Source organism: Passer montanus, unplaced genomic scaffold (assembly GCF_014805655.1).
Source record: "Passer montanus isolate IOZ18808 unplaced genomic scaffold, ASM1480565v1 scaffold113, whole genome shotgun sequence".
NCBI lineage: Eukaryota > Metazoa > Chordata > Aves > Passeriformes > Passeridae > Passer > Passer montanus.
This window is the reverse complement of record NW_024357947.1, coordinates 618916-630883: the sequence shown is the minus strand read 5'-3', so window position 1 is coordinate 630883 and position 11968 is coordinate 618916. Positions and strand designations below refer to the sequence as shown.

Here is an 11968-nt window from a genome sequence, read left to right as displayed (position 1 = left end):
CCCAGCTGGATTAATTAATACCCACTACTCATTGACCTTTCACTGAGAATGTGGACAATCATTCCCCCAAAGACAGATGATTCTCTCCTTTGCCTTACATTGATGATGCATACAAAGCCTTTTGATGCAAAAAGGAGGAAAAAACCTATATAAGAGTACAATTCCAACTCATGTCATGTTTTCTTCTATGTTAAAGAAATTTCATAGCATATTCCAAGGAGAGAGTGTCAATAAAGTTCCAGTGCAAAATTCAGAACACTACCTCATCAGGCACATCTAGTCATTCATAATACACCAGACTCTTCACAGATGTACAGACATGCAGCTCTGCTGGTTTCAACACAATTCACTGAGGTTGTTGAGTCTTTTTTAGTGGATATTATATCCAGTGTTTTACAGAACATACAACTGTTCACTTATCCGTTGCATTTCTGTTATGTTAAAGAATTGTTGCAGTTTACTGTGTTTGTTGTGTTAGACAAGAAATAATCTACACTGAATTTTTAGTCACATGGAATCTTTATAGTTCTCCACTAAACCAGCAGCACACAGTGAAGGGTGAAAAAGGAACCTATCCAAGTCAAACTGCAGGAGGCATATAGGCTGGAATTAGACCAGGACACCAGGGCTAATTTCCACTGTCCTGTGATAAGTACACGATATCTTTAATGACCACAAATGGTCAAAATCACAGTGTCATGTCTTATCCCTCTGAATGCTGACAGCTCCAGTAAAGCCATCCATTAACACCATGCTTGTGCACTCAGGATTGACTCTGGAGGCAAAGCACTGCCCACCAGAAAAAGGAAAGGCAAAGCTGTGGTTTCTTTTGTTGCCTTTCCTAAAATCATTTATTTCCTGTGACCCTGAACCTGAAATAACAAGTTAAACAGGTATGCTCTGAGAGGTATTGAACCAGCACATGCCTAATTTTACGTATCAAAGTCGCAAGAGTGAACTCAGAGGAAAAAAAGAGGGAAAAAAAAGGAAAAAAAGTACATAAATGCTACTAAACTTATTTATCCTTCCCCAGCTTCCACTCATGTATGGCTCAGGGATTTTCTGAAGAGTTAGCATGTTTCTACTTAATAGCTTTGAATGGATTGAACTTGTTTGTTTCAGTTTTGAATCTATGTCAACTTTCAGCACCCTTAATGACCTCTGAAATGGAGTTCCATTACTTAAGATGTGAGTATGAAAAAAAAGCTCCTATGTTTTGAACTGCCCTATTAGTTTCACTTGATGCTCAGTTCCTACATGTAAAGAAGATACAGTCATCTTCCACTTACTTTTTTTAATGCCATTCCCATTCCTGTAGATTTCTATCAAATTCTCCGTCAGTTGATTTTACTCCAGGCTGAAGGGTGTCAAATTTCCTTCATCACATGGAAGCTGCTCCAGAAACCTGATCACCTTTATCACTCTTCACATATTCACTCTGAAATGGGAGCATGAGAATTACTCATAGCACTGAGGAAGCAGAATAAACCAGAACTCTACAGAGTCATGTTTTCCAATTTGTCTTCTATTTTTATTTTTTTTTTGGTAATAACTCCTAACTCAGCTTCTGTGTGTTTTTTTCTTCTGACCAATTCACCTGAAGTCAATGGAGCTGGGAATTACTCGACTTCAGTTATTTAACATTGTGCCCAGTTCTCCCCACAGCAACTACCAACACTGATCATGTCAACACATGATACCTCTGGTTCTTTTAAAAGACATTGCCTGCTATTTGTGATTTTCAGCTGTCCAGTTAAGTTTTCAACACATTATTTTCACACAGAACATGACATCAAACTCTTCTATTTATCCAAAGATGAGTTGTCAAGTAGTTCTTTCGGTATTTTCTGTAGGAAATAAAAGCAGAACTTCACAGAAAAGCTTGGCAAGAGTGAAGTTTGCTGTTACCTAGAAACTGGAAGTTCTTTCGGTATTTTCTGTAGGAAATAAAAGCAGAACTTCACAGAAAATCTTGGCAAGAGTGGTTTGCTGTTACCTAGAAACTGGGGCTAAAACTACTTGCTATGTACAAAGACAAAACCTTTGGGGACCTTGATGTAAGCAAAAATAAGTTTGTGCTCTGTCCAGACAAATACACAAAATCTCAAGCAATGGCTGATTTAACTTAACTCAAAAGATTAGAGGAACTCTGAAAGTGAGGGGAAACAGTGACAGAGGCATTTAGAACCCAGAAAACTGAAATGGAAATTAGCTTCTCTCTCCAACAGACAAAATCATCAGAAGAAACATTAATTTTAGAAAAATACCTTAACACTGACTCAATCAGCAATGCAGTTCTACCAGCTGAACTGCAGCATTGTCTCTGATTGTCCAGCTCAGGTAAGATTTTACCATTACAGGTAAGATTTCAAATATTATTCATCCTACCTGGGAAAAAAAATAAGGTTATACCTGTGCTACAGGGAAGGCAGTCTGAATACAACAGAGATATGCCCATCCATGTCAAAAATCAGCTGTAAACTCTTTATAACCAAAAGGAATTTCCAAGAAGGAAAGAATGAACATTATATTTGGTTTCTCATAATCCAGACTGGATTTTCAAGCACTGAAGAAAACAAATCTAATCTAAATAAATAGATTCAGAAATCAGTACATCTAAGAAAAAACATGGCAACACAATTCTCCATAATCCAGATAATGAAAACACAAAAAAGTGCTCCAAAAATTAATTTTTTTAAAAAACAGTTAATAAAAATTTTATTCAATGGATTATGAATTTCATTTTATTTCCAGATTTATTTGTAGTCCACAAATGCTTGTCAACAAGAGTACATAAAGACAAGCTAGGACTGGGCAGAGAAAAGAGGTGGCAGCTCTTGTTTAGATTCTTGAAGGTAATGCTCATATGCTGAATCTCATTTGGAAGCCATTCACAGGAATTAAGGTAGAGGATAGATATGCCATATATATATTTATAGAACATCAAGATATAGACATAAAATACATAACAAAAAGGCTGACATCAGGACAGATGGCTGGTTCTTACATTTTTGCCAGGATGTGCATCCTCTCTTCAATTATGACTAGATTTGTCAAGTTCTGATTATGTATTGACATAAAATTGTTACATCCAATCACATAATCAAAACTGTGCTACTAATAAGAAAAATTACATTAAAATAATTCTAAAATATTCTTGCTACAAATCTATGAATTTCTATGTGTATCTTTTGAAATTTAAAAGCAAGTCAGAAGAGCAGGGTGGGAATCTTTATTTCTGTATAATCTACGCAATAGGCTGATTTTAAGAGTCAAATTATGATAGAAATAAAATATATTCCAAGTGAAATACAAATACATTGTAAGTAAAGAAGAATATAAAATTCTTCCAAGGATGAGATGCAAACAATACTCACCACATGGTTTCAGTAATAAATTGGAAATTACATAACATGAAAAATACTATAATTCCTTGGTCTGCCACTAATTCCACACTGATATTATCTTTATCTAGTGAGTATACAGAAGCCTACATAGCAAATACTATTTTCTTTTCTTCATGTTATATAAGAATAACAACTACAAAAGTCCTCAAAATGGATTTCACCCTTCTATCACAGTAAATTTTGTACATTCCCAGAAACATATTTAGGGAATAATAAGGCAGTTTTGTAAAATCTGCAAAGAAACACATGATTGGAGCACATTAAATTACTTTGGCAGAGGGGATACCACAGGAGAACTCAAAGGTGGGCATTTTTCTGAAGCTAAGTCACAAAGATGACTAGAAGGCACAGTATATAGTTAACATTAACTCTTTCCATGTGAATTTTGTCCTATATTGTATCAGGAAAGGAAACTGTAGCATTTTTAAATTCTGTGTTATACTGCCCTTCTGAAAGCATTCTTCCTATTCGATTGCACCATCTGGTTGGCAATTTGCCTATGTGTCCTTCCTGCTTTCTTGGAAACTAAGTGGGGATGTGCTAAGGAAAGAAATGGGAAACATTGCCTCTCAACGAGTTGCCTGCCTGCAGCATTTTAATTCTGCTCCCATTCTTGCCCCTTTTCTTCCATTTCATCACCATGTTCCTGATTCCTGACCATCCCTGTGGCCATGGACTGGGTTACTTCCAGTAGAGGTGATACCAAATGTTTAAATTCCAAATAGCTTTCTAAAGAAATACTTCCATGTGTTCCCTCCACAAATAAAGGCATTTTAGGGTTGGTTTATGTGGCTGTATTTAAGGTGCACAGCACCACTCTATTTTAATACGCCTTGGTGTATCCAGACACATGGTTCTTCCCCCCCCCCTTTCTCTCCATTTTTGAACAACTTATATTTTGTAACTAGGAACTAATTTTCCACACATTTTTCATTTTCATTTTTTCTGTAAGATCTTGTATCAAAATGCTAGCCATTCAATATAAGGACACCATAATGATAAAGCACCAAAAAAACCCGTTTAAAACATTTTATTTATATCATGAAGCAGTGTCAGCAAAAATGTGGCCCTGCTTCCTCTACAGCATTCCATCTAACCATGAGACAGTTGTGCTGGAGGGATTTGTGCAACTAAGGACCTCATACTAGGACTACATGAAGTGTGCAGTTCGTAGTTCATTGTCCTCTCTCTAGCAGACCTTGGAAGAGCCCAGGTACTATTTTCCCTTGTCTTAGGCTTGCCATATTAGAGGCAATTACATTATCCAAGTATAATACAATCAATGAGAAATATCCAGGACTTCCAGCCTTTTGGATAGTAAGCATAATTGGGAGCATGAAAGGTATATTGTGCACATACCTGTTGCCATCTGGGTGGGTCATAAATGGGCGATAAATAGGCAAATAAACCTTTTTTTTCCAGCAGTGGTCAAGAGCTCTAGAAGACTTTGGTCTCAGAAACCACAGATATTAGAGAACTGATTTGATGAATGCATTAGTGAGGATCCAGATGCAGAGATTTTACTGAAATATCTGTGTTTTCTTACCCAGGAATTAACTGCACATCTGGAAAGAGTTCTCCAGAGTAGCAAGAAGTTGTTTGAAGGCTTAAGATTAAACACATAAACCATTAGAATTCTTAGATAGGAGACAAGAACTAGTGCAGAATTCAAATCCTCCAGAATCTCAGCTGAATTAACACCTAATCCCACAGTTTATTGACCATGACTAACAACATCACAGCCATCAATGGTTCTTCCATGGAGAGCTCCTTATGTACCTGAGGGTTTACATTTGGGCATGCCTGGAAGCACTGCCTCTTTTGCTGATAAACTCAATGCTCTGGTCAGACCTTAAACCCCACTGGATTCACAAGTATTCCTCTGCCTCCCACACTGCCTTCAGTGGATGTTCATCACCTGTCTAATTAGGTTCCATACAAAAGATGGAGTCAGAAGACCATGGGATGGTAGCACACCTTTGTGTTCTGAACACCTACAAACACCTGTGACATCCCCACTCAGTGACTAACGAGAGCTAACTGCACATTCTGTATGCACTGATCAGCACATCATCCTTCTCCCTGAGCCTCTCCTTTCTTCCCACCTTCACTTCAAGTATTGCAATAAAAATTGCAACCCAGAAGTCATACATAGAACCTATCCATTCATTTAGAGTACTGGAAGAATGTGGTGCCCTGTGAGGAGAGCAATTTGTGTTGCTGACTTTAGTATGAGTAAGGCAATCCCTGAGATTATACAGTTCATCACAGAAAGCTTTTTCTCCATTTCTCTCAAATGTTATCTTTGACCCTCAACTTTACACATGATACTTTTACATCTCTGGGTGTCTCAAATCATCCTGCTCTTCTGCAGAACAAACTCTCTAACTGCTGCCTGCCTCAGCAGCAGTCTCTTTTCTGAGCTATTTGTGACTTAATCTGGTGCCATAATGTTTGCTGACTACTTCTTTAACTGTTTCCTTGATATCTTGACATAAAATAATCATGCAAATTGGAAATTTTTTACTGGGAAATGCCCCTGGATTTCCATTAAAGTGCTTTTGGTTATGCCAAAGCAATGCAATTGGCCATAACCAATAAGTTGAACATGGTTTTGTTTCACAGTTCTGCCTGTGAAAGCTGTTAACAATACTGAAGGCATGTCAGTATTTTAAACTGGATGCAACATCTATATTTACATACACAATAGTCCCTAAAAACCTTCTGAGAGCAAACAAGTTTTCAGCATCAAAACCAAGTATTTACCATACTTAAGATGCCCATAGTGTCTTAAACAGAACCATTATTCTACGTTCCAACAACTAAGACATACTTCAGTGTCCAATATGCCAGAGCACTGAAACAGTTATTAAACTATGACTTTTTAATGGGAAACCCTGTACATGTTAAAAATACGATACAGTTCCTAATCCTATGTAACTAAAGGTATCTTATGCATATTATGAAGATTTAGAAACCTCTGAAAAACAGATGTGCCAAGCAACCCAATTAAAGGAAGCATGTATTGAATTTATTTATTAATTTATACAGTGCCCATCTCAAAGCAGAGTCTGGAGTCCTGTACAAAATAAAACAAAAATTAAACCAAACTGGGCTCAGAGCCAGGAGAAATCAACGGCTTGAACAAATGGGGAGGGTGAAAGAAAGCTATTCCAAAAAGATATATATATGTCTCCAGATACTGGGCTGTCTTGTGGACACGTCATAATATCAATACTGGAAGTAACAGAAATATAATTTACAGCAAGCATAGAAATATTCAAGAAACAAAAGAGAGCAATTATGACAGAGTTAATTTACAGCTATTGAAAGCCATAGTACAGAGGCAATTACATCGGAGGAAATACAAACTGTGTGAATTTTGAATGAAGATTGAGTACATATACTGTCACACAACATCTACAGGATTTCAGCTCCAACTATTGATCATATTGCATTTCATTCTTTGATTGAAATATTTAAACAGTAAGAAAACATTGCAACTGCTGTGGGAGAGCTTTTGGGTGAGTATTCCCTCAAATATATGAACTCTTATTCTATTACTGTCCTCCTTCCCATATTTTATTTATAACACATCAGGGTTTTTAGTCCTTTTTACAATTTTGATGACTTAGATGAATAATGATGAGGTAGCTGCCTAAATACAGGGCTGCTATGAAGAAATGCCTCTGAGATCTAGGGAGAAAAGAGAAGGAAGCAGCATATTTGATGTTGAAAAGCCACAAAGACCGGACCAGACAATTAAATTGGCTTTTGGCTGTGTATCCTCACCTGATCACAGAATGGAGCAGGTTGGAAAGAACTACATCAGGTTATTTAGTGTGACCTTCCTGCTCAAGCAGGGCCAGCCCAGAGCACAAGGCACAGGGCTGTGTCCAGGTGGAGTTTGAGTATCTCCTGTAAGGGAGGCCGCCCAAGGTCTCTGGGCAGTCTGTTCCTGTCACCCTGAAAGAGGAGGTTTTCCTGATAATTGTGTGGAAGGTTTAGCCTGTGTTTTAGTTTCTGCCCCATTGCCTCTTGTCCTATTCCTGGGCCCCACAGAGCAGAGCCTGGTCCATCCTCTTATGGATAAAGATAAGATCGCTCTGAGTCTCCTCCAGGCTAAACAGGCCCAGCTCCCTCAGCCCAGGACTGGACACAGGGCTGAGCAGAGGATCAGGATCCCCCTCTTTGAGCTGCCATCAGTGCTATTCCACGTGCACCCCAGGATCCCCTGGCCGTGTCCCCCTGGGGGACAGGCTGCTGGCCAGGGACACCTGGCTGTCCACCCTCCCTGACAGAGCCCCTTTCCAGCCTGGACAGTGATGAATTCCCTCTGGAATTCCCTATTTGCTCCAGCACAGACACCTTTTGGCCTGGATATCCAGGGGGAGTCCATTTGGTGGCAATAACCCCACAGGCCCAGGGTGGCAGCACTGGCAGGAAGATGGAGGCCGTGTGAGGGGAAGAGCCACCACCAGCACCTGCTGGTTTTGACTTTTTTCATTATTATGTTATTCTGCCCATACAGTGAGCTCTTGTTATTCTGCCCATATTCTGCCCACAACCATTTTTTTTCTGACAGCCCATCTCGTAGGACACCCCAGCATCAGCTGTGCTGTTGGCACACAGAATTTTATTCACTGAGGACACTTTCAGTGACTCCTGTTCTACCCATCTCACTTTTCCAGAGTCTCTGTCTGAACAATCCTCTCCTTATAAATCTAATGAAAACTTTAGCAACAGGTTCAGATTCCTTTACCAACAGGATTTCAAGGTGAGATTCAACAACCAAATCCCAGTCAGAGAAGAAAAAGACCTTTTCTTCTTCACTTAGTGATTTTGAACTATTTATAACCAAGCAAAGTTTTACTGAAGGTGAGTGGTACAGTAATACGTCTGAAAATATCAATGATGTTAAAACCCTGAGAAAATGTAAACACATTTGAGACATGGAAAAAGGTATATCTATAAATAGTTGTAAGGATGGACAGTAATCAATAATGTGTGGCCCTGACTCAATTAATTAATCTTGTGTTGCACATCATACCAATGTACTGAGAAACATTATTCTGGAAAAAACAAAATTGCTTAATTATTTTTTTTATATTTTCAATGTCTTTGCACTTCATTTAGCATTTTGAAAATTTCTAACTAAATTACGTAGCAGTAAGACAAACTAATGTCTTGCAAATGTAATATAAAGAAATGTGCCATCTTAATGTTCTTAAAAATTCTTATAAAAGTATATTTCAAAATAATAGATTAAATGAAAATCTTTAATCTTTGACTGTGAGATAGAAGCCCTCACAGTTAACTTCATCTCCAATTTTAAATATTTCTATCTATTTCTGCAGATTTAGTTCAAACACTGAGTTTGCTTCCTTAATTGTGTGTTATATTTTCAGGGGAGTGAGCTTCCCCTCACGCATCTCCAAACAGACACCTGCATATCCATGAGCAAGAGAAGCATTCAAACACCTGGTATGAATCTTTTTTCTAGGGCAAGTTTAGCAAAGAATCTCTTTAGCACCTATGATTAAAAAACATTTTCCCAGGAATCTCTTATTGATTTAGATCCTAGCTGAAGCCCCCAATCAGCTTTATCAGAAATGAAGCTCTTCAGACTTCTAATTATAACACAATTTTCATTTGCCCTTTAAGGAATTACAATACATCAGGATACAATTTTCTCTCCTGAGTGCTTGCCTCCAGATTATTAATACTTTCTCAAAGTTGCAGCCAAAACAGCTCATTTCAAAAATGCAACAAAGATGCTTTGCCAAGGTTAGCAAAATCTGGCAACTCATTCCTTTAAATGCTTTTGCACTTCCAAAGTTGAGGGCAAAGGTATAAGAAACAGAGGCAGGGAAGGGAAGTTGAAATTGTAAAAGAAGGAAAATAATGAAAGAAAGAACCTGAGGGACAACTCTCTTCAATAAATCAAATTAGCCAAATCCAAAACTGGAGGGAAAAAAAAAGAAAACCAATTCTCTAACACTTAATAGCAACTTACTTACAAAGCCATATCAGAGAACCCCAGCAATGCTCTCACAGAGCTGTGGCATCACTCAGGTTGGAACGGACCTTGTGGGACCTACAGTCCAATCTGTTGCTCAAAGCAGGGTCAGTCCAGAACTCAGATCAGATTTCTCACAGCTTTGTCCATTTGGGTCTTGAAAAGCTATATAAATTGAAGAGTGTACAACTCTAGCAGTCCAAAACTTAATTACCTTCTTAGCAAATTTATTTTTCCTTGAATCTAGGCAGATCTTCCCCACTTCCAGTTTGAGCATGACCTTTTTCCGGCCACTGTGAACCTCAGTATGTTCTCAGCCTCCTCCTCTTTTGGCTTCCAAGTTTCAGAAATAATGTTGAGATCAGACAAGCTGCTGTGGAGATAAAGAAAAAAAAGAAAGGACATTAAAACTGGATTACTATAGAGATTGGGTGGAGGAATTACATGCAATAAAATGCAGCAACAGCAATCCAATGAACAGCTAAGATGGAAACAGGGTAAAGCATGAGAATTGGGAGTCAAATTCTATAGCTTAATGTCTCCAACACAAAACATGGTGCAGCATTGTAAGTACAGACAAAGGAGATGAAGAAAGGCTACTAACTCAAGTCTTACCTTAATTAGGTATTACTAACTTTCCAGCTGCAAGGTTTTGTTTTAATGCAGTTTTTTGTAATAATGAACCATATACCTATTTAACTGATTTTGATGCAAAAGAACTCATGAATTAGAAGCGTAGTCATGAAAAGCCCACGGCATACAAGTTGTGATGACTGCTGTGGTATCTGCCATAGTTTTCAGGTCTGAATTGCTCTTTAGTAACATTAATTTCCCAGTGTGTGCCATTTTTTCAGGCACTTTCTGAGATTGGCCATTGTATAAGTAGCTAAAACCTTTTTCATGCCGACCCTTTTCAAAATCTCATTACTGAAAATAGGAACAGTTCAACTGATGTGGATTGAAATCCTTGGACTTTGCAAGTACATCATATTTCTGAATGCATAAAGCTACAACTCAGCAGGTACTTAGGTATGTGCAAACTAATTGCATTCTAATAGTACTTTCGATATCGGAATTGACAATGTTTTTGAAATGAATCATCCACATACCCATAATGCCAAGTAAGAGACCAGACTAAACGCAGAGGAAAAAGGGACATGAAAGGCCAGAAGTATGATAAGGACATTATCATATTACAGGCATTGCAAGCAGAAGTAAGGAGACAGAAGAATATTAGTAAGTGGTCACGAAAACACTTCAAGAACACATAATCAAGATGTACATAAAGCCTATAGAAAGCTTTTCATTCTCTTTTGCACCAAAGACTCAGAACTTTTGTGCTTCTGGAACGGGTAGCTTAGTGGCACATGGGGATCTTGCCTTTGAAACAATTAATTAATTAATTAGAGAACTATTCAGTATCCGATCACACTCCTGAATGAAGTTGAAAGCAGTGGAAGAGATGATCTGAGCACTGCCTTTTGCTTTTTTGGTGAGGTAGAATAGTGCAGCATTTAACCCATGTTCCTTACTGGATGATCTCACGGGAAAGGGAGTTCCAGTTCATGCAGCAAAACCTCAGCTGAAATCAGTCTGACCAATGATGGAAGAAATGCATGGATATAATCCATCACATAAATGTTGGGACTAAGCTGGCAAAATCTCATTGATGTGAATAATCCCATCAATACAGAGTCTAGATTAAAGGATACACATCAAACCCCAGCAGAGTAAAGGTTTTAAGCTCACCGTTTTAGACAGAGATAATGTTCATATAAACATCCAAACTTCTGAGACTTTCATTAGAATCAAAGTGCAAAGCTCTCAGGGTCTGACCATTAATATGCTGGCACACAGCAATCTCGCTTGATTGTGTGAGACAATCAAGCTCTTTTGCAGAATTATATGATCACCCCTACATATATGCCACTTTTTAAATTTTTCAAAAGCTTTCTTGCTTTTGATTTACTGCTTTTCTTCTGGGGTTTATCAACTGCTTTTAGCTTCCTGGCACACTCCCAGACTCATCTGAGAAGTAGCATGAACCCAGTGATCTTGGCATCTAAAATTCTATCTTTAAAAGGCTAAATACCTTTGTTAGTGTCACGGTGGGTTCAAGCTTTCCATACAACCTTGCTGTCTCCTGCAGAGCACACACACAGGAATAACCACGCTCCCAGTGCAGCCCACACACCAGCAACCCGACTGCTTTGTTTGCTGGGTCACACTTAACCTCACTGTTTTAAACCTGTGTTTCCTATATACAATGGTAATTGCAACTGGCTTTCAACAGCATCTCAAGAACATAATTATATTATATAATGATATCTGAGAATTAGCAAGACACCATATCACCCTGTTTATCCATAACTTACAGGGTATGATGAATGAGTAAACCTGATCCTAGTAATGCCTTTCTGACCACCAAAATTCACTAAATGGATGGTTCTAATTGCTTCCCAGTGCTTCTGAAATACATTTACAAAACTTTCCTCTTATAATCTATATATATAGTCCTGTTTAAAATAAAATCTACCTGTGT

The 11968-nt window shown here is 38.1% G+C and overlaps 1 long non-coding RNA gene across 1 annotated transcript in view; it reads right to left on the bottom strand.

Annotated features, from left to right (window-relative positions):
* The window catches only part of LOC120496249, a 25335-nt gene extending 15563 nt beyond the window's left edge, over positions 1–9772 (bottom strand). Inside the window, exons 1-2 of the long non-coding RNA XR_005626264.1 lie at positions 9641–9772; positions 1290–1438 (exon numbers count right to left, since the gene is read on the bottom strand). This is a non-coding gene — a long non-coding RNA (uncharacterized LOC120496249). The remainder of the gene's footprint in view (positions 1–1289; positions 1439–9640) is intronic.
* Positions 9773–11968: the final 2196 nt, after the last annotated feature.